Raw genomic sequence first — 22,471 nt, 5'->3', positions numbered from 1 at the left:
ATTAACCCCACAGCCGTCTTCTCGCCTCGTCTGGAGCAAGGTAATCGACAAACTTTTATAATCGGACTCCACACGCTGCATCGCCTCGCGTGTGATACGCCCCCTCGCCAGAGGAGCTTAACCAGCCAATTATCTTCCGCACTAGGTAAACAACCTATCTACCGCCTGTGACCATCGCCGGTCTACACCCCATAATCCATAATGTGGTTGTCGCAGGATGACAGAGTGTCACAAGCAGCAGTAGACATATGTGATGGCGTCTCTATGGGGATGGGGTGGCAAAGCATCTGCAAGCGTATACACAAGCTCTTCAGTCATCTTGCGTTTCTGCTGTGCGGTAGGAGGCATTTGTGAAAAATAACGATGCATGTCCGTGGGTGTGCCAGTCCGCTACGTCATAGCGCTGAGTATGTTCTTCGTGTAGGTTGGTGTGTGAGGGACCAGTGTGCTTGGTGGCATGTGTGTTCTTGTCAGTTAGCTATGTCGTCATGGCATCTCTAACGATGTTGGGTTTAGTAGTTGTTGCGTTAGTCGAGCTGGTCCATGCCGCAAACGTCGGCTTGACCAGGGCATGCTATTGGGCATGCTCCTCGTTTGTGGGGACCGTGGACACATGGTACCTTGTCGTCGGGTAAAGGAGTGAATGGGTCAAACTCCTCTCGCGGGGGGTGCTTGAGTCGTGATCCTCTAGGCCAAGGTCTGGATGAGAATGGGGTGAGGGTGTTTTCCTATTTTCCCACTTCACCCTTGTACACAGAGGTCAGGGTCCCAGACTCTGTCCTTCTCTGGGATCAGGGGGGTTTCAGGGTCACTGTGCGTGCCGATCTGAAACTCCTGTTGGTAGCCCCGCCTTAAGCGGCAGCAGCAAGGGTGTTGGTTTTTCTCTCGGCCATCAGCCTCATCTACAGGGACAGGTAATCTCCCTGCCGACAAATCACCAAATGATATTTTTTGTCGGTCACACTGCACTTAGGTGGAGGGACAAATCTTGTCTCATCTGGAGGCGTGGCAAACCATCACCCAAGACTGGTGGGGTTTGTCCATCGTTTAGGCGGGTTTTCAAGTGCCCTTTCCTCCTACCCAACCCTTCCGACCTCTCTTCCGACAGTTCGGGATGCTCTCCCTCAGATCACAGGTACAGAAACTTCTATACCTCAGAGCAGAGGAACCGGTTCCCCTCATGGAGCAAGGGAGGGGCTAGTACTGCTGTCCTTTCACAGTGCTGAACCAGGCTGGCCTGCGCACTATCTTCGATCTTTCCGACAGAAATTCAAGTTGATTACGCCCTGCCAAATAAAGTCCTTTCTTCAGAAGGGCGATTGGCTCAGTGTGGTGGTCTTCCAGGATGTGTAAATGACATTCTGACTGGAGTCCGCATATGAAATATCTGTGGTTCTATGGAGCCCGCATATGAAATATCTGTGGTTCTCTGTGGGAGCAGAAAACTTCAGTTTCGGGTACTCCTTTTGGTCTCGGCTCAGCGAGACGCACGGGAAACTCCTCTAAGGGTCCTGGAGCGGCCCCCCAATACTGGATCTTCTTCCAAGGTTCCCCATTTGAGGCTAAGGCTGACCCCAGTACTGCTGTGACTTTTGATACTAGGGTTCGCCCTGAGGCTTCTCCATCTGGAGCTAGCTGCACCGAGTATTTGCCCGAGGCCCCTCTCGGGGTGGCTATAAGACCAGGTTTAAACCTGAGCTCCCCTTCCTGGGGCTAAATCGATCACCAACAGAATTGAGTCCCTCATCGATGGTCCTGGCTATAAGGTATATCCCTAAGCCTTTACGCACACGCGGCTGTGTTGACAGAAGTTCTGTTGAGTGGGAGAAAGAAGGCAGTCAAGTACCACAGACCTTCCAATACCGGCTCTGCTGATGATCCCTCACTAGAGGCTAATTCTGGGGAAGCCCCTGACGTATTGTGTAAAAACCCTTGATCTGCCAGTATCGGCTCTGCCAAGGTTCCTTGTTTGAAGGCTAGGATTGCACGCAAGGCCCCTGACTTCCCTGTGGAGACGGTTGCTTCACTTGCTCCAGTGACGCAGGTCGCCCCTAGTGTGTGATGATGGCAACCCAACCTCCGCGGACCATGGCACCCACTTTGAATATCTCCCTTAGAGCAAGGTTTTACATCAACAATCAGGGCGTCAGACTCTCCTCTCCTTGTGGATTTTGTCATGCAAATTTGGGCTGGGCCATCCAGTATATGGTATGGTTTGGCTCCAGGCTCCACACATCCCGTATCACCTCAATGTGACAACAGATTAATTCAGTCGCCAGTCAGTATCGGTTACGAGTGAGATGAACAGCAATAAGGAGGTTCCATCCACCCGTATTTCCTGTGAGAAGTGCTTGGTAACCTCCCAAAAGCATGGACGAAAGGAGACGGGACGTAGGAGTATAACAGTATAACAAAGTTACTCACTGTAGTGACTACCTTACTCCTAGTCCATAGTCCCCTTTCCTCCATACGCCCGCTGACCCCTCTAAGTATCCTCTACTATTGCTTAAATGGTCTCAGACCTGGCGATAGAAAAGGACTGAAGGGTGATGCACGGGCGGCGCTAAGGAGGGCGGGGTTATGGCCGTGTGCGGTACCCCGCGTAAAAAGGACACCTTTTCAATTTGATGCTTTTTTACAAAAAGTGCCCTGGTCCCGTTCCACAGGACGGAATGTCCCGAAAGTATGGAGGAAAGGGGACTATAGACTAGGAGTAAGCTAGTCACTACAGTGAGTAACTTTGTTATTCTCACACAGTAAGGGCTAAAGCAGCAGTTGTAGCATTTGAGACAGGTGCCATGGCAGGTCATTCAAGGCATACATTAGTTTTGGAAAATTGATTAGCCAAAATTGCTCCATAAAACATTTTTGATTAGCAATCCAAATTAAATGATTAGCCATTTGTTTCAGTGGAACTATGCGCACACTGAGCAGGTTTATTTATAACCCTTTCCAAGCATCAAAATAAAAATTAGCCGCAGCGAACAGTGGCATCTCCCAGTCAGGTGCTACAACAGGGAATAAGGAGCTAAATGCATAGTGCTGCAACTCCATACATAACCTCTACTTGGGAAGCAATCTAACTTTTTCTTTTTTTTTAATGTTGCTTTTAAATCAAAGCAGGGTGGTCACAGAACATCTTTCACAAAAATGCATTGTCTGCCATATAGTAAAACCAACCATTCCCCTCTCATCCCAGGCCGCTAGGCTTGGCCAACGTTTTCAGTAGTTTGTCTTCTGCTCTTTTCGCTCTCCCCTCCCCCCGGGGGGTCGCCCAATCACCCGGTGCTCTCCTGACCCCTTGAGGTTTGTTGGGTCAAGGCTGGGAATCTCTGGTCATAGTCTAATATTGGGGCCCAAATATTCTGAATGTTCTGAAAGTGGTGCAGACGCCTCACCCTGGCCGTTATTTTCTCTGCAATCAGTATATCCCATACCTTCCCCCCACCAATGGGGCATGGGAGGGCCTTCTGCAGATTTCCAGGAGCGGGCGACCCCTATTCTCCTCGCCAGGAGGCCCTGGGTCAGTAGTTTGGCTCTTTTTCCCAATCTCGGATAGATCCCTGGGACCGGGGCCCCCAACAGAATGGGCTCAGGCTTTAGAGGGAGAACTGCCTGGGTGATCTCTTCGATGGTGGCTAGGCATTGTTTCCAGAACTTTTGTGCCTTTGGACATGCCCACCACATGTGGAAGGAGCCTGGTTGGCCACAAAGTCTCCAGCAGGCAGGGTCGAGTGCCCGGTTCATTTGATGAAGTCTGAGGGGAGGGTAATACCAGCGCAACAGGATTTTGTAAGCACATTCTCTGTTGGTGATGAAAGAGGATGATGAATGCGTTAGAGTCCAAATGTCCACCCAAGATTGGTCCTCTATGGGGTGCCCCAGATCTGCCTCCCATTGTGCCATACATCGAGTCTTTGTGGCGAGGAAATCTCCCAGAAAGCATTTATATAAAGTGGAGATCTTTCCCTGGGTTGGGAGTTCTTTAAGGGTCAATTCGAGGGAGGTTGGAGTGTGTGTTGCCGCCAGAGTTTGAGGGTGAGAGCAACCATGACAAAGTTGACTGTAGGAGAATCTGTCCCTTTCCTGAAGCTGGAAGGTCTCCTTACATTGTTCAAATGTGCGGGGCAGGCCTCCCTCAAAAAGCTGATCTAAATTTTCAAGGTCCCCTGCAATACAGTTTTTGAAGTTCTGGGGATTTACCCCGGGTGAGAATGCCGGGTTATGGAAAACCAGGGAGGAGGGTCCTAGACCCCTCTGGGTTCCTTTACGCCTCAGGGCCAAGTCCCAAAGGCCTATAGTGTTTGGTAGCTAATAGTAGTCCGTCCCGTCGCCGCCGCAGTGGAGGTAGGATGTGAGGAAGGAAACGCAGGGGGAAGAGATGCGGGATTGTTCCAGCTCCACCCATCTAGGGCGACCAGTAGTTACGTGCTACGCTTGAATGTGCTCTAGCTGTGCTGCCACCTGATAGCCCTGCAAGTACAGGACTACCAGCCCGCCCAGCCTTGTTACCTTGCATCGTTTTTTGGGGAATCCTTGCATTTTTGCCCCTCCAGATAAACCAAAGCATTTTCCTCTGAAGACGGTGGAGGGCGGGCAAAGGGATTGAAACTGGTAGGGAGGAACAAGAATACAGAAATCTGGGGAGGAGGTTCATTTTACAGGAAGTAATACGCCCCATTAGTGAAATTTCCTGAGACACCCATCGCTTCAGGTCATCCTCCAGCTCTTTAAAGAGCGGGGGGAAATTTGTGCAATATATTTCCCTCTGACTTGTGGGAACCTGTACCCCTAGACAGGGGATTGCCTTAACTTTCCATTGAATGGGGCACAACGGGACCCGGGACTCCCGTTCGTCCGGGGATAGTCCTATCCCCAGAGCCATGGATTTATTGAAGTTGATGGAGAAGCCTGTGACTCTCCCACGATTATCTATTTCGGAAGGTGCGTGCCCAAACGAGGAACACGGTTCTGAGATCGTCTGCATATAGGGCGATTTTATGTTGGGAGGGACCGGTCTGGAGGGCCTTAATGCTGTTATTCAGTCTAATTTTCTGGGCAAAGGGTTCCATGATTAATGCAAATAAAAGCGGGGACAGCGGGCATCCCTGCCTGGTCCTGCAAGTCAGAGGAACTGGGCCAGAGAGGGAGCCATTAATCCTAAAGAGGGTTTCCAGGGATTTGTAATTGGCTAAGACCATAGCCTGAAACACCGGCCCAAACCCGAAGGCCTCCAGGGTGTGGTGCATGAAGGCCCAATAAACTCTGTCGAACACTCTAGTAGCGTCTAGGGCCATCAATATCAATTTCCGAGTCCTGGGAGGTGCGATCTACTAGGTCCAGGGCTCTACAAATATTGTTACCTGCAGATCCATTTTTAATTAAGCCTGTCTGGTCGGAATCGATGTCTGGCAAAATGTGTGACGGGTGCCAATATCTACTCTAAAATTCTTGCTAACCGCCGATGTTTAGTAGGGCAATCGGTCTGTAGGAAGCGTGGTCCCTCACTGGTTTAGGTAAAAGAATGGGGATTGATTCCTGCATAGACGGGGTTACACTACCAGTTTCCCTAAAGGAGATGAAAATCGCGACCGAAGGGGCAATCAGTTGGGGCCTAAAGATCGTGTAAAATCTGGTAGAGTAACCATTGGGGCCAGGAACTTTGGGATTTTAAGATATTGTATGGCCTCTTCAACCTCCTCACCTGAGATCGGAGCGTCTAGGCTATCCCGGACCGAGTCCTTCAGCCGTGGAAGTGTTGCTTTCTGCAGATACTCCTTCTGTTCATTTTGGTCTTGTGGTGGCGCAGTCTTTACCTGTGCCAGGTGGTTCGCTGCCAGCCGTTGCTTTTCCTGTTCAGCGTAGTGTATTATGCCACGTAATAACATTGCTTGGTTTTAGTCAGTTGTGCCGTATGTTCGGCGTAGTGGGCCTCTAGCTTCTTCCGCACAATGTGGGTGGCTTTTTGCGTTTTTGGGGTCCAGCCTTTTTCCTTGTTTTCTCCGCTTCTTACAGCCGCACCTTCATCCTGGAGCTTCTACAGTATGGATTTGTGCTTGGCGGGAGCATTCAACCTTCTAACGTTGAGGGAGATAAATCTCAGGGACCGATGTTCCTGGGCGAGATTTGAGGCCTCCTTGGAATCAGAGCGGGGGGGGGGTTGAGGGAAGTGTGAGTCAGCCATCATGTCAGGGTAACAATAGCCGTATGCCCCCCTGTCTTTGGAGTTTTAACCCAGGCCTCCAACGGGAGGTCGGAACTTTATCTGGTGGGCGGGCTGTCATTTGGGGTTCGGCCCCACCCCTGGCCAACCGGGCCAAGTGGATACCCTCAGCCAACATGGCTGGAACAAGGAACAGGAGCTTTTTCATTCCAAGGACTCATAGGTGTGACTGTACCTTGGAAATGGGCATAGGCCATGGGAGGGCCCGCTGCAGGGTTGTGGTCTTTGTGTCATCTTTCAGGATTGGCAGCGTTCTGTCGAAGGGGCATGTAGTCCTAGGCAAGGGGAAGAGTCGGTCTTGCCATCTGGGGTAGTTACCGGGTAGCAGATACGGGACCATGCAACCAGGTCTGTAGTGTCTCGGAATCTAGTGCCCCCTTAGTGCCTTGTCCCCATTGCAACTCATCTTTTCCTACCACTCCTAGGCACCCTCGACCAAGAAGGCCGCCTAGGTTTCGGTGAGTAGGTAGGGTCCTCGCCCCCTGCACCTTCTGAGGCTGGATGTGCCGCCCCGCCAGGTGAGTCTGGGTGCATGATCTTTTTGCCGTCTTCAAGGTGGCTGATTTTTTCAAAGGGTGCCTTTATAGGAAAACTGCAGTGCTGTTGGGAATAGCCATCTATATCGGATCTGATGGTCTTGAAGTAAGAGTCAGAGGACGAAGGGATTGTCTCTTTTGCAGTGTAAGGAGGGAAAGGTCCTGGTAGATCTGGAGGGGAGAGCCCTGGAAAGATAGATCATCCAGAGAGTGGCTTATTGCTGAAGTGGCCTCCTTTGTGGTGAAGAAGTGCACCCTAGTTATTATGTCAGGGGCGGTCTGATTCCACCCCCCAAAGCGGGCGCAGCCTATGTGTGTGATCGAGAAGGAGCTGAGGTTTGTCTAGTTGCGGGAGTAGAGATTGGAAAAATCGCCCACATATTCCGCCAAGTCTTTGTCCAGGACCGAAGCTGGGATCCCCCCGAATCCAAAGGTTATTGCGCCGGGCCCTGTTTTCAAGGGCCTCCTGTTTAAATCTTAGGATTTCACACTTGTCTTGCAGGGTCCTGATTGAGCATTGTATTTCTCCTAGGGCGGCTGTGTGGTCTTGGGACCGATCTTCCACCTTCCCACGTCTTTGTTCTGATTGTTACCCTTTGGTCGGTGTGTTCCAGCTTCGTGCTAAGCTCGGTCATACATGACTTACATTCTGCCTTGATATCAGCCATGAAAGCTTGGATGTTGTCTTTGGTGGCTAGGGATCCCCTATCCTCTGGGGACTTTTGTGGAGTAAGCTTGCAGGGGTCATGTTTCCTTCTCTCAGCTGAGAGCAACATCGTAGCTATGTCTGGGTTTTTACAGATTCCTTAATCATGTTGTCTTCAATTTAGTGAAAGGAGAAGCTTGATGGCTTCTGAGGTGCAAAAGGATGGGCAAGGCTATTGTCCTGGTTTAATTAACAATGTTCAGCTGTGCGGGGAAAAGAAGGCCCCACTGGCCGCTATTTGTTGGCACAGGAGCTTCCGGAAGCTGTGTTCCCCTAGTAATGTGGTAGATGAGGGAGGGGCCCCCTATTCTTGATTCAAGAGCTGTGGGCGGGATTATTGTATCTTCATAGTCGCGGGGGGGCTGTTATGTGGGCCGGGGTGCCCCAGGATCAAGGGTGAGAGAAGGGGAATAGAGCAGCCACAGGAGCGTGGGGTGGGGGGAGCCTCTGTTTAGCAGCTTCACTTTAGGTGGCTTCCCACTCAGCTCAGTGCTTCCAATGGTGATATTTCCCAGTGGTAATATGGGCCTTTTTTGATGGTCTCGCCTCATTGCTGTGGTCCATGAGACTAGGCCTAAACTGTTAACAAAAGCTGGTCCCCCTTCTCCAGTGTGGGGGACGGAGGGCAATTTTGCTGGCAATTGAGTCAGTAATGGGGCCCAGGCTGACGCTCGTGTAGGGACAGCGGGGCCTCCAGGCCAAGGCCAGGGCTGCCTCAGCTCCAGAGAGATGCTTGATCCGCTTGCCCCATCCAGGGGTGGGGTGGAGAGGCCCCACAAACTCTCCCATAGTCCTGCTCCTCCGCTTCACTCGCAGCTCTGGATCTCTGCCCCAGGCCACAGAGCGATTGATAGCCCCGGAACACCCAGCTCTGCTACTGCCGCGCTCCGAATCCGGACGCTCAGAGGGGCGGGCCGGGCCAACACTGCAAGACGCACCAGGGACTGCGGTCCGATGCGGACGGCAACGGGGACTGGCCCACCTGAGGGGAGAGCGGGTGATGGGACACCGCAGCAGGGCTCCTCAGGGCCGGGGACCCCCACTACCAGGACTTCCTCCAACGTTGTTGCAGGCTCTAGGAGCTCCAGGTCCTTCTACTGGCATGTGCATCGAGGCTGCTGCCGCTACCGGCCTTCGGGTCGAGGGATCCTCGGATTCTCCCGGGCGCAGTGTTGTGGGTCCGGAAGGTTCTTTGTACCGGGTCTACACCCGAAGGGCTCTGCCCTTTTTCCAGCACCATGGCCGAGGGTCTACACCCTAACACCGGCAATACGTCTGAGGGGCTACGCCCTAATACCGACAATACATCTGAGGGGGTGCCTAAACATAGCTCTACTGACCCCTCGGGTCGAGGGTGTCGCACCTACCAGGCCGAAGAGCAGGGTAGGCCTTGTGATCCACACACAACTCTTTGACGAGGCTGGGCCCAGCGGCCGAGCACCACGTGGCAGGCAGCTCAACAAAATGGCAACCGCGCCAGAAAGAGGCACCAGTCGGATGCCATTCCAGGAATTCGGTGAAGGAGTGTCAAGGTGGGACTGGCCTCAACCAGGTATGTGGCCTACAGTCTACCCTTCATTTGTGCAGGGCAGCATTCCTTTCCGTCCATATGGACAGGGTATGTAGCGGCTCCACCAGCCCCCGGTACCCAGTCGGTACCCCCTGCCACCTCTTTGGGCAGTGAGGAGGTGCTCTTCGAGAAGTTCCTTGTCCTCATGAGGTCTCCTCAGATGGGGGTTATCAAAGATGCCATCAGAGAAGTCATCATCACCATGCTAGAGGCACCACAGACTCCTCCATCAGGCCCCGGTGCAGCCTCCTCCTACGTCTCCACATCCAACTCTGCAACCTCCGCCGCCTCCTCAGCCTCGGGCTGCGGTCCCTGTACCCCAGCCTCCGGCACCACCTACTCATCCTCCAGATCCGCAGGATACGGACGAGGATGAGGATCCGGACATGCCATCCTCAACCAGGGCCTTCCACAAACGTCTTGCTGGCCTGGCGGAGTACCTGGGCCTCCCCCCCAACCCGAGGTCAAACAGCCGGCAGAGGGGGTTCTGGCACAAGTCCTCACATGACGCCCCTCTGCCAACACAGGGATTTCACTGCAAACCGATGTAGTCTCCCTAGCCAAGAAGGGTTGGCCCAAGCCCCACTCGGTCCAGCTGGTAAATCGACACCTGGACGCCAAGTACAGACAGATGGCGGGGGATACACTCTTGCTCTCAACCCATCCTCAGACACACTCCTTGGTGATCGCTGTGGCATCACTATACTCCAACCCTCAGTCGTCCTTGGCTGCCTCCTCTGCGGCGCTGCTAGGCAAGGAGAAGATCTTGGAGCCATATGCCAAGAAAATCTACTCCAACGCATCCTTGCACCTCCGTCAGGTCAACGCAGATGCCATGCTGGCTGCGCCAACCAAAGGTTATGGTGTGAAATTGCAGACTTTCTCCTGGAACGCCCCACCCAGTGCCAATCACGCTTTAAGACTGGGCTAGCTGAAGCCATGCTTGTGGCGCATGACCTCATAGAATCCACAGTGGCTCATATCAATACCTCAGGCCGTGCCATCTGCATTGTCACAGACATGAGGAGAACAGCCTGGCTCCGGGCAACGAAATTCAACCCGGATGTCCAGGAGCTCATTCTAGATCTAGCGTTTGAGGGGGACGGGGGGGACCTCTTGCACTCTTCTTTGGACAAAGTGCTGGACAAAAAGAAAAGCTCACAAACGGCAAAGTCTCTATCCATTCTTACAAAGACCACGCCCAAATTGTATACCCAATCACAGCAGCGCTCCGAAAAGGGTCGTACATATGGAGGGTTCCATGGCTTCCAGGAACGCAGATCCAGGCAGCTGGACCGATCGCCATCTCGGAACCGGTGCAAACAACAAAAAGGGGGGGGTTTGGGGGAGTAAGGGCTTTTTCTAGTCCCCCTCCTCAGCGTCAACCTCTGAGGGAAAGAAGGCATGACACGCCCCTTCAGTCCACGTGTCTCCGGTGGGTGGGGGGGCAGGCTGGCTCTCCATGCACAATTCTGGTGCCAGAATTTCGCAGACCCCTGCATCCTCTTTGTAGTATCCATGGGGTACCGCCTTTCTATCCCAGCCTCTCCTCCCTTCCACTCCCACAGGTTGGGACAGCAAATCTTTTGGCGGAGATCCAGTCGCTCCTAGAGAGCCAGGCAGTGGAGAAAGTTCCAGCGTCCCAGTGAGGCTTTGGCTTTTACTCCAGGATTTTCGCCATTCAGAAGAACCAGGCGGGCCTGAGAGTTGTGCTGGACCTTTCCACCTGCAAACTCTCCATACCCCTGCAAAATTCAAGATAGCGGAGACATTGGACAAGGGAGTCTGGATGTGCTCCCTGGACCTGAAGGACGCGTGCCTACATGTCCTGATTTGGCAGCCCAATCGTTCTTTCCTACGGTTCAGGATCATGGGCTACCATTTCCAATACAAAGTCCTTCCATTTGGCCTCAACTCGGCCCCCAGGGTCTTTACCAGACTCATGAACGCTGTGGTGGCCCTCAGAGCGCAGGGCCTCCACATCTACCCATACCTCGATGACTGGCTCGTCGGGGCTACATCTCCGGAATCGGTTCACCACTTTTCCCATGCCCTTATGAATACACTGCACAATCTGGGCTTCTCGCTCAACCTCAAGACGGCACAGCTGCAGCCTACGCAGACTCAGACATTCCTGGGGCTCATTTGGGACACGTGCTCCGAGAGGGTCTTCCCTTTGGAGGACAAAATCTCAGCCATCAAGAGGGCCACCGCCCACCTCCTCGGCAGAGAGGTGACCTCGGCATGGTGGTACCAACATCTCCTGGGTCTACTGGCAGCGGTCCTGTTAGCCGTGCTGCACACAAGACTAAGGATGAGAAGGATTCAGATGCACTTCGCTGCCTCATGGAATCGGGAGCGTGGCTTGCAATCTGAGATCAACGTTCCTCCATCCCTCCACCTGGACCTAACATGGTGGTCCATGGACTGCAACCTACGGACTGGCAAGCCCTTTCGGCCACCCTCTCCGTAGGCCACCATCACCACAGACTCCTCTCTCAAGGTCTGGGAGCCACCCTGGACGCTCTCTTGGTCCACAGCACCTGGACTCGACAGGAGCAGGAATACCACATCAATTGGTTGGAGCTGAACGCCATCTGGCTAGCGCTCAGAGCATTACTACCACTTAAGGGCAAGGTTGCCCTCATCCAGACGGACAACTTGACCAGCATATACTACGTCAACAAGCAGGGAGGCACCAGATCCCCTCCTTTATGCAGACTGGCGATCAGCATGTGGGAATGGGCCCTGGAAACCAACCTGAAAGAGGACAGGCTCAGCAGGCTGGGAGTGGATAGTTAAGAGTGGCAGTTAAACAACCTTGTTATTCAGGAGATCTTCAGCAGGTGGGATCACCCCCACATGGATCTCTTTGCCACATGGCAGAACAAGAAGTGTCACCAGTTCGCATCCTGGCAAGGTCAGGGCCCCGGCTCTCTGGGCGACACATTTCACCTCCAGTGGACCAGCATGAAAGCCTATGCCTTTCCGCCCACTCCTCTGATCCACAGGGTAATATTCAAGCTCAAGGAGTCTCACCGACTCCTCATCATTCTGATAGCTCCATGGTGGCCGGCCAGGCCATGGTTTTCGAAGCTCCTCAGCCTCTCGGAGGTACCCCCTATACACCGTCCGACTGGCCCAGCACATCCACCCTGTGCCAGGGAAACTATCCCACACAGCTTGGTACCTGAGCAGGTAACACCTTGGCAACGTAGCCTCTCGCAGGCCAATCTGGAGATCATACAAGGCGCAAGGAGCAAAGCCACCAGGACCCAGTACAAAAGCAAATGAACCGGATTCTGCCACTGTGCAAACTCCAAGGAAATTGACCCCCTGGCCTGCACTTCAGACGACGTGCTCTCCTTTTCGGCGCACCTCGCTATTTGGGCGTACAGGTGGACACCTGCCGCACATACCTTGCAGCCATTCGGACTTACAAGAACTCTGACGGGCCTCGCTAGACTCTACCCACCCGTCAAGAGACAGCACCCTGTGTGGGACCTTAACATAGTCTTGGGCCCTCTGGCGCACAAAACATGTGAGCCAATGGCGTCTGTGGACATCAAGCTGGTCACCACCAAGACAGCCTTACTAGTCCGTCTTACCTCGGCTCGCAGAGTCAGCGAGACCCAGGCGCTGGTCGCCTCTGAACCATATACCACCTTTCACAAGGACATGGTAGTCATGCAGACGCACCCGGCATTTCTGCCCAAGGTTCCATCTGCGTTTCACTTGAACGAGGAAATAGTCCTTCCTACGTTCTTTCCTTTCTTTCCTGATCCCAGGGACAAAGCATAGAGCACTGCAGTGCCTGGGTGTCAGGCGTGCCCTAAAATTCTACTTGGACAGGACCAAGGGCTTCTGCAAGTCGGACGCCCTGTTTGTCATTTCCGGAGGCTCGAGGCCGGGCTAACGGGCTTCCAAGGCTTCCATATCCCGCTGGATGGTCTCTGCCATCAAGGAAGCGTACGAGGTCAGCGCAAACCACTTCCGGCCAACATGCATGCCCATGCAGTCAGGGCCAAGGCAACAGTGTTGGGGAGGATTCTCGTTTATAGCTAATTTCCCTTACCTTGTTAGTCCCCCTGCAGCTTTGCTGGATTTCTGGGGTTTATTCTTTCCACCTGGTAAGAGTGTGAGCCTTTTTCCCACTCTTGCAGTGTATTTGTTGTGTGTTGTACTTTTTGTGCTCATGGGCTATGGAGTGTCACCAACTCCCTAGGCATCATCTTTTTACGTGTCACACAGCACCTTTAGTGCAGTGACACAGGGATGTCTTTTAGACTTCCCTTGTGAACTCCATTTCTGGGGATGGCTACTGTCCCCCAGAAACATGTAAAGTCACCATTGGCTTTACTAGTCCTTTTAAAATACAGATCCAGTACAAGCCATATTGTAATGGAGTACTGGAAGGGAATAACTTTCTCCTGTCCTGCTGTAACTGAAGGGGCACTTTGTTTCCCTTTTCCCGTGTTAGTGTTCTGGCTGTGGTGACAGACGTGAACATAAAACCCGCTACCCCATATCGTCTATCATGGGTCCTAGCATGGTTTTTCACCATTTCGTGTTGGAAATGTCTTTCTTGTTTGCTTTTCGCGCCAAACCAGGTTTGGTTTCCTTGTTCGCGTTCCGTTGGCGCACTTCTGCAAATAAGCCCTCCTTTGGCATCTGGATGTCTAGGTGGGCTGAATGTGAGGGAGGGGTTTAGTAACCCCCTGCACAGGGTCTCCTTGGAGACCAAAGTCGCACTTTGTGTCGATTGGCTGAGGTGGTTGTCGGGGTTGGACAACCCCCCTGCTTGTGATTGACAGCCAGGCTGTGTGAATGGTAGATTTTGGTATAAAAGGCAGGACTCTTGGGCTGGAAGTCGGAGTCGCCACTGGAACTACAAGAACCGTAGAGAAGTGGAGAAGAAGACGGCTGCTGCAATTCCTGGATCCCGGTGAAGCCCTGCTGCAGTCCTGAGCTATCTACCCTTCAATGACAGAGAAGATCCAGTCCAGAATCTTCTTCCTTTGAGCCTGGTGGGATCAACCAGCTCACCTTCTAGAGCCAGAGAATTCTCTTCTGGGTCAAAATCGCTGCACTGAGCTGTAGTGGTCCGGATAGCCATCAGAAGAGCCCTCTGCTGTTTTTAAGGAGCGCACCTTTTATTCATTGTTGCTTTGCTGCTGCTGGCTTCATCCCTGGGTAGTGCAGATTGCTCCAGACGTCATCCTTGTCCCCACGACTGAAGCTTCAGGAACCGTAAGTCTGCAGGAACTACCAGGAACAACTGCCGTAGCACCAGCTTTCTTCATCCGAATAAGGTACTGTGTCCATTTGGTCGTTCTCTCCGTCCGACCTTGAGGAATCGGGATGAACCCTTTTCCTTTCCGAAGGCTTGTCCTTTCTTCCTTCCATCTTATAACTTTTGCTTCCCGTTGACAATATCCAGTACTCCTGGCAACTTTAATCTTGAACTTTTCTAACCATGTGATCCTCGACAACGGAGCCCTGCTCCATTTGACACTGGCGCAGGCCTATTGACTTTTGTCTGCCTCTTAGCAAAGGTCCTCTGATTCTATTGCCTTGACAAAAGAATTGCCTATGATTTTATCTACTATTCCCTTGCTTTAATTCTATGTGCTAAGTGTGTTTGACTTCGGGTGCATTTCTTCTCGCGAGTACGCTTTATTTTCGTAAGACCGAACTGTCATTACTGTCAAAAAGTGATCGCGTATTAACCCACGGTAACGTCTGTTTCGAAACCCTGGTCTGTCAAATCCTGATGTACTTACCTTGAATTGACCTGAACAAGAGGAATTGGTTGTGTGTTCTATATTTAGAGTGTGGTTTTATTTAATAAAAGTGAAGTGTTTTGTAAACAGATGTTTAAAAATGTACTTACATTTTTTAACCAGAAACCTTGAGTCAGTGTTTGCTTGAGTCACAATAATTATAGTCCTTTGTGTAATCCCTATTACTGCTCATTTGCTCTTGAGATAAGTCTGGCTGCTCAGCTATCACTACCACTTTACTGTGTAGTACAGGCTTGTAGCAAAGGTGAATTGTACTATCGCTTGTAGTCTTAATTGTATGTAGTTTTCCCTAATGGTACTGCATATGATTCTGCCTAACAAACAGCCATCACATTCCAGCACCATGTCCCTTGGCAGGTCATAAGCACGGTGTGCAGTTGGGCCTCTACCCTCGGCTCTCTGTAAGCATTACTGTTTGGATGCCCGCTCTAGATCTGATGCGGCCTTCAGACTGGTGGTTCTAAACAATTGCACTTCCTGAACAGATTTAGCCTTTTCCATTCGACTGTTCATTTCAAGGAACTTAATTCAAGCTCTTTCCTCACTACCTGGATAGGAAATGAACGTGGTAGCCCAAGAACCTTTTTCCAAAAGATCTCTTCTGCAAATACCCAGGTTTTAGAAGGCAAGTCCAAGAAAGCCTCAGCATCATAGGTTAGGACCGGGACAACCTTCGCAAAATAGAAATGTATAATTGGCTTTAGTGAGAATTTGAAGCATTTCCACTTACGGATCAATGCTTGGTTTGCTGGCATGTCTGCCTTCTTTTCTAGAGATTCAGAAGAATGAATCTCCACTGTACTCTTTGAAATCCAAATCCCTAGATATTTAAAGCATGATACCATAGCAATCTCTGAATGCTTAAGGTTCCATCTAAAAGGCCTTTTCCTTGCTTCACAGCCTTTTTTAGTGTAAGGATCTTGTTTTCTTTTAGTATTTATCTCCATTGTTTCTCTCCACGTATTCTTGTAGTCTATTTAGCTGTCTTTGTAGGCCTACTTCAATGTGGTCTAGTAGGACTAAATCATCGGCTTACAGTAAGTGTGTAATCCTCATGTTTCTGAGCTTCGCCGGAAAACTTCTCATTTGCTCCAAAAACTCCCCCAGGTCAGCAATATAGAAATTGTAGAGGGCAGGTGGCAGGGAGCAGGCCTGCTTAATCCCTCTTTTCGTTAGCATTTCCTCCCTTAGTGGCCCGTTGGTGGTAAGGCGGATTCTTATTGTCGTATTTGTGTATAGTCCTTGTATTTGTTCCAGCAAATCATGTGGACAGTGCTTCTGTCTTTCAGAGGAGTTTTCGGTTCAAACTGTCAAAGGCTTTGGAAAAGTCTGCAAATGCTAGATGCAATTTGGTGGTGTTCTGTGTTTTTTGCTTTTAATAGGTTGATCAAAAATTCTGGGGGATTGGTCCCTAGTCCTGAGACAAAACCTGCCTGGAACTTTTCGTTCGGGCCGTTGGGCTGAGCCAGGCAGTCAACCTTTTTAGGAGCAGTGTAGCATATATTTTTCCTAGCACATCCAGAAGCGCCAAGTTATTGGGATCAGAGCAGATACCATTTTTGAATATAGGGATTATGTATGCAGTTTTCCAAGATAGTGCGATGGATTTGGATGAAAGAAACTTTTTAAGCACCAGGTCTAGCATAGTGGCCCACTGTTCAGGATTTTCCTTCAGCATACCATTAGATGGCCCATCCAGCCCCGGCGCTCTAGAGGAGCTTAATCCTTTCATTATGCTGATAATATCGGCATGATCATCTGGCAGGGTGCAGGTTGAGAGTGGTGTTACATGTATATCATTTTGCATTGGTAAATTTGCAAACAGAACCAAAGATGGCCGTCCAGGTCGCCTCAGTTTGCTTGTAGATAATGCTGAAACCTATTTAGTGACCTGATAAAGGACCAGGTTTCAGCTGATGATTTACTAGCCAGGGATCTTAACATGGTTTCTGCATCATTTTGAAGTAGCATACTTCTATGGCTGATAGATCAGGTTTATAGTTGGTCTTTAGGTGTTTGGTTTCGACGTCTGATGTAATGCTCAGGAATTGTTTGAGCAACCGCAGAGCTTGTCTTAACTCTTTTCTCTTGTTGACCAGTACGCCATCATAGGTATGTTGGTGTATATTTTCTTTTCTCTGTGATTTGCCTTTATCGCAATAGATCTTCAAGGTGGTGGTATAATCCACAGACATCCTTGCTATATGGGCATCATTTATCTGTTCTGAAAAGGCTTTAATAGTTCAATCGACGGCTCTAATGTTCATGCTGAATCTGTTTTGATTAGTCACTTCAACTTGGGTGTTAATTTTGGTTGAAGGTCTTATTACTACTTTACACCAAGTGCACTTTAGCCACTTGTGATCACTTCTTGAAGATGTAAGTACTTCTGGGGACACAACGTCCGTAATTAGATTTCTTGAGATAAAGATGTAATCATTAACCGACAATAGTACACCTCTTTTCCATGATGGATGTCTGGTATAGGTTTTTCGTAACACCCATTTGTCACGTGTAGGTCATGGCTAGTCATCAATAGCCATAGGTTTTCCTTTCCTGAAGGCTCAGAGTTGAGATTTGTATTTCTTGCTTCATTAACTTTTCCCATAGATGGGTAGGTGGTGTTTAAATCGACACATAGGATAATTGAGGAATTACTCCAATTGTATGCTTAGTCGATAGCTTCTGACAGAAGATCCTGCATCTCTTATGCTGATGTCCGTGACACACAAGTAAATGTTAATGTGAGACAAATCGGTTAGCATGGGCGTTGCCCGTGGGGTGTGTCCTTTTGTCTTTCTCAAGATTGTATATTAGAGAAAGGCTCCTATTGTGTTATGTTTAATTATCTCCTAGTTTAATGTGTTGTTAATCAGGGTTAGCAGGCCTGCACGCGGTCTACCAGCTTAACCCTTAATAGCCAGGTTGAGAATTGGTGTAAAGCCATCCAGGGTAGGCTCTGAGGACATCCATATGTCTTGGAGACAAATTAAGTCCATATCATTCTAGGGGACTGCTCCCTCCTCCAACATGTGGGTATAACCTTTTGTATTCCAAGATAAGTTACCTGATTTTGTAGGTGGTCTCTACAGGGTGGCTGCTATTGCCTTTGCTTGGTTCCCAATATTGAGGGGCACCCACAAACTCTTCCATACAGGTTTTAGAGGACTGGATTTGTCGGAACGTCCTCTTAGTCCGAGTTGCTCCAGTATCAGTCCATGGTCAGAATTATGTCGGATTTCAGATTTTACTGCAGCCTTTTCCTTGGTTATTTGTCTGTTTTTTTCCTGGAAGGTCAGGATCCTGTGGCTCATCATGTAGACTTCCCATTGACCTACTGGCGTAGCCTCTGGTAGAAATGGTAAGGGGCTGTTGCTCACTTCTGGACTGGTTCGGTTTTTTGTTGAGTTTACTGTGCTTTGTAGACCTCCGAGGTCAGTCGGATCAAAGCCCATTGTTGGAAAGCTTGGCATGGCAGTCAGGAGTAGGTTTTTCACTTTTAGGGAGTTCAGATGCAGATCTACCAGATCAGACCTCTCTTCGGAACTCTGCTATAGTGAAATCTTTGCTGGTGATTTGTCTCAGTTGGGGGATGCAATGGCATACTTTAACCACATTGTGTCGATTTAGAGTAAGGTTAGCTTGCTCCTTAGCCACTCTTTACTGTCTCAAGCAGTAGGAATAGTCATTTGTGGAGTGGGGATGGCTAACATGCTGTTTTGGTTTCCTGTTCTCATAGGACGCTTTGTGTAGTGAGTTATGGGTTGATCTTGATTCTCGTCTGTTCCGGATTACAAAATACAATATGGCATTTATAACGTGCATATACACAAGTGTTTCAAAGCGCGATAATAGTAATAACCTCTGTAGAGTACGACCAGTGGTAAGGAGTATCTTTGGACTTCAGTTTCCTTACTTTGTGCTATAGCAATGTGATCTTTGGAGCAATTTTATGTTCACGTGCATTGGCTTTGGTAATGAGGCGCTCTTTTTTAAAAAAAAAAAAAAAATTCAGCCAATGTCTGGAAGGGTCAGTCCTCTGCTCCATCATTAATAGAAGTGACACTACTACCATGTTCTCTCATGTCTGTCAAGTTGGACAGGCACAGCATTCATCTATCACTCGTTCCTTTACTGAGATTTCTTCAGTCCTTAGAGGAATGTCCTTATCACTTGCTTCAATTGAGTAGACTGAAAGATCCAGGTGATGATTAGACTCCTCCTGTGTCAGCTGGTCTAAATCTTCTTTTTCGGTGCTTTGATCTTCTTTTTAAGAGATAGTTTCTTCGATGTAATTGGTTTAATCCTCTCCTGTTAATGTTTGGGGGCAGTGATTGTTTTTTTTAAGAAGCTTCTTGCTTCATTATTGCAGGAGCGATGGGAAGTTTTCTGTAAAATAGATGTTATGGATTTCTTTTTATTTCCAACAGAGGGTAGATTTTGGCTCCTTCAATTCTCTTGTTAAGCTGAATTAGACAGGGATTATGAGATGGCTCATTGGGTTTATCTCCTGTCTCCTGAGTGTTAATATCCAATGCAGTTTCATGGCAAGCTGTGTTTGAATCAAAATCCGTGGTCACCATTGTGTCTTTATCCATATTAGCTGTCGTGGAGGCTTCATCCAGCTGGCATTGCCAATGGTATTCTCCAAAGCGGTGGTATTACCTTGGATAGAATCTTCAAGAATGATGATGCTATCTTGAAGTGAGTTTGTTTTGATTTGTAATGCGCTCCACACCCTGGGTTATCTGGGCGCATTACAAGACATCTTGGGTACAAATTGTGTACATACGAAATAGTCATAGCAAGACCAATGAAAGCTATAATCATTGACAGGACAACAAAGTTGGAATACAACATTTACAGATAATTTACAACGGTAGGCATGTAGGGAGAGATATACTGCCGTATGAAATAAGTGCATTATCAAGAGAAAGGAGTGATTGAGAACTCAGAGTACTCTAAGCACTTGAGAGTGCCGTGTCGTTCATAGCTAGCCACTTTTTGGTGTTAGTCCTGAAGCTTTGGAAGGTCTAATCAGTGCGCAGATGAAGAGGGAGGGCATTCCAGGCTTGGGCAGCTTGAACCAGGAAGCTATTACTGCCAGCTCTTGAGAGCCAATTGTGTTTCCTTCTAGTTTCTGAGATATCGCTTTTGGGATACTTGGCTGTTCTAAGAGCATTATTTTGTAGTATTTAGAGTTTAAGATTTGTTTGTTTGCTCCTGCATAGAGTGCGTTACAGTAATCAAGTTTTGACCAAATTAGAGCTCTAGCTAGTATAATGCATCTATTTGTCGAGGTATGGTTTGCAATCTTGTATAAGCTTACATGTGTATGAGGTAGCAGAAGCCGTTGCGTTAACTTGTTTGTGTAAGTTCAGAGTGGAATCGAGGTAGAAGCATAGTGTTTTATTCTCCTTGGCGACTTTGATTAAATTACCATCTATCTATTTTGAATGAAGAGTATTGGATATCAAGTTTATTCAGGTTAGTAGGGGCACCTAGGATCAGTAACTCGGTATTCTCATCATTCAGACAGAGGCTGTGGACTGCCATCCATGCCTGGATAATGAGATAGAGCTTTAGTAAGGCAATGTCTGTGTCGTAATTGCCTGAGAGGGGAATAAGTATCTGGGTGTCGTCTGCATAGTTTGTGTAGATGACACCCAAATGGTCCAATTTGTCAGAGTGGCTTTGTAAATACATTGTACATGGTTGGAGAGACGCACAAGCCTTGTGGCACTCCGCATGTGATGGGCTGGGTCCACAGCTGCAGAAGGAGCCAAAGGCTCATTGATGTGTTACTTATAAAAGATTTAATCCAGTCTGCAGCCTCTTGCGAGAAGGTAGCCGCTGATGAGGTGTTCACAAAGGATATTCTGATCCACCAAATGAAAAGCGGCTGAAAGGTCTAATAGGAGAAGTAATGCACATTGTCTATTATCTTTCAGTTGATCTATTTGCATTTTCAGATCGATCAAAGCGGTTTCGGTTCCATGGAGTGTCCCGATTGTCTAAGTCCTAAGAGTTTATTAGTCTGTAGGTATTGCTAGATCTGAAGGTATGTCTCTTTATCAATTATTTTAAGTTGAAAGGGGATGGTTGTTATAGGCCTGTAATTAGTTGGAATGGTTGGGTCTAGTGTCGCTTTCTTGAGTAAGGGCAGAACCCAAGCATCCTTGATGTTAGTGGGTACCTGGCACATCCTAAATGAAGCGTTTATTAATTTGGTGATGAAAGGGGCAAGGTCTCTGACGGCTTTAATTATTTGGGCCGGCCACAAATCGCCTTGGCACCTTTTTGGTTTGGGGAACGTTATGATCTTTTCAACCTCTACGGTGGTAACTTGGGCACATTTGAATTCTTGGAGTATATTGAGGGCAGGGGGGATTTTAGGTCTCTGGGTGGTCTCTGAATTAGAGATTAAGCCTTTTAGCTGCTATTTTGTTTTGGAGGGTGACCATTTTTTTGGGTAGAGCATTTTGGATGTCTGTGCATCATTCTTTGTTTTTTGGGCACGTATCATCCGGGAGTATGGGTGATTCCAATTCCCTCAGGATTATGAATCGTTCCTTTGTGCTGGAACAGGCCTTGTGGATCCTTTCGTTATAAGTTTCTTGTTTGATTCGAATAATCTCACCTTTATATTTTGAAGATATTTCATTCACATTCTTTATTTTCTTTTGATGGAAAGTTTTTCCAATTGGCTTCCATTTTCCTTTTTTCTAGCCTTGGGGCTTTCAGCTGTAGGGTAAACCAAGTGTTAAGGTGTGCTTTTGGTTTACTATTTCTTAGTTAAGTGGAGCAATGGAATCTAAAGCTTGGGTCATGGTAGTGTTATATAGATCGACTAATTCTGCTTGGTCTTGCGATTTAGAAGAGCTTAAATTGGGGAGCAGGATGGGTATAAACTTGTTAGTAGTAATATTATATTTGTTTCTGGTAAGGAGGGGTGGGGCAATTATGCTAGATTTGTTGGCTGGTCGATTGGCACATGTAGTGAAAGTGTAGTTAGAAAGTGGTCCGTCCAGGTCTGGGGTTTGATGGCTGTTTGAAGTTTCACAGTTGTCAGCAACCCAGCATAGGGTTCGCCCTTTCTCATGGGTCGGTTGGACAACTCTTTGCGTGAAGTCTAGTTCAGTTAATGAGTCGGCAAGTACCTTAGCTGAGTGGTCATTGGGGTCTTGGAATCCTAAATTAAAATCGCCTAATACTAATATTTGTGAGGTAGGTTTGGTATTGTCCGAAAGTATGGTGATAAGGTCCTCCTTGAATGACCCTTTTGGGCCAGGAGGTCTGTATATTAGGTGGATGGTTAAGGTGCTGGATTTAGAGGTGGCTAATTTAACTGAGAGGAGTTCACATGACTTGACTGTGGGGGTGGTCGTTACACTGAGCGCTAGGCTTGACTTGGCTATAAAGGCGACCCCATCTCCTTTTGTCGTTTCTCTGTCTGCTTTTACAATGGTGTTGGCGTCAGGGATGGTCCTGCTGCAGCACGGAGCCAGGTCTCAGAGATAGCTAGGAAGTCTAGTTCTCCCTTATTGAAAATATCTGCTATATATATAGCATGTACGATAATGCATCTGGTGTTTATTAATGTGCCTTTAATATAAGGGTTGGTGGGCCGTG

Source organism: Ambystoma mexicanum, chromosome 7p (assembly GCF_040938575.1).
Source record: "Ambystoma mexicanum isolate Mex_15411 chromosome 7p, UKY_AmexF1_1, whole genome shotgun sequence".
Classification (NCBI taxonomy): domain Eukaryota; kingdom Metazoa; phylum Chordata; class Amphibia; order Caudata; family Ambystomatidae; genus Ambystoma; species Ambystoma mexicanum.
This window is presented reverse-complemented; position numbering follows the sequence as displayed.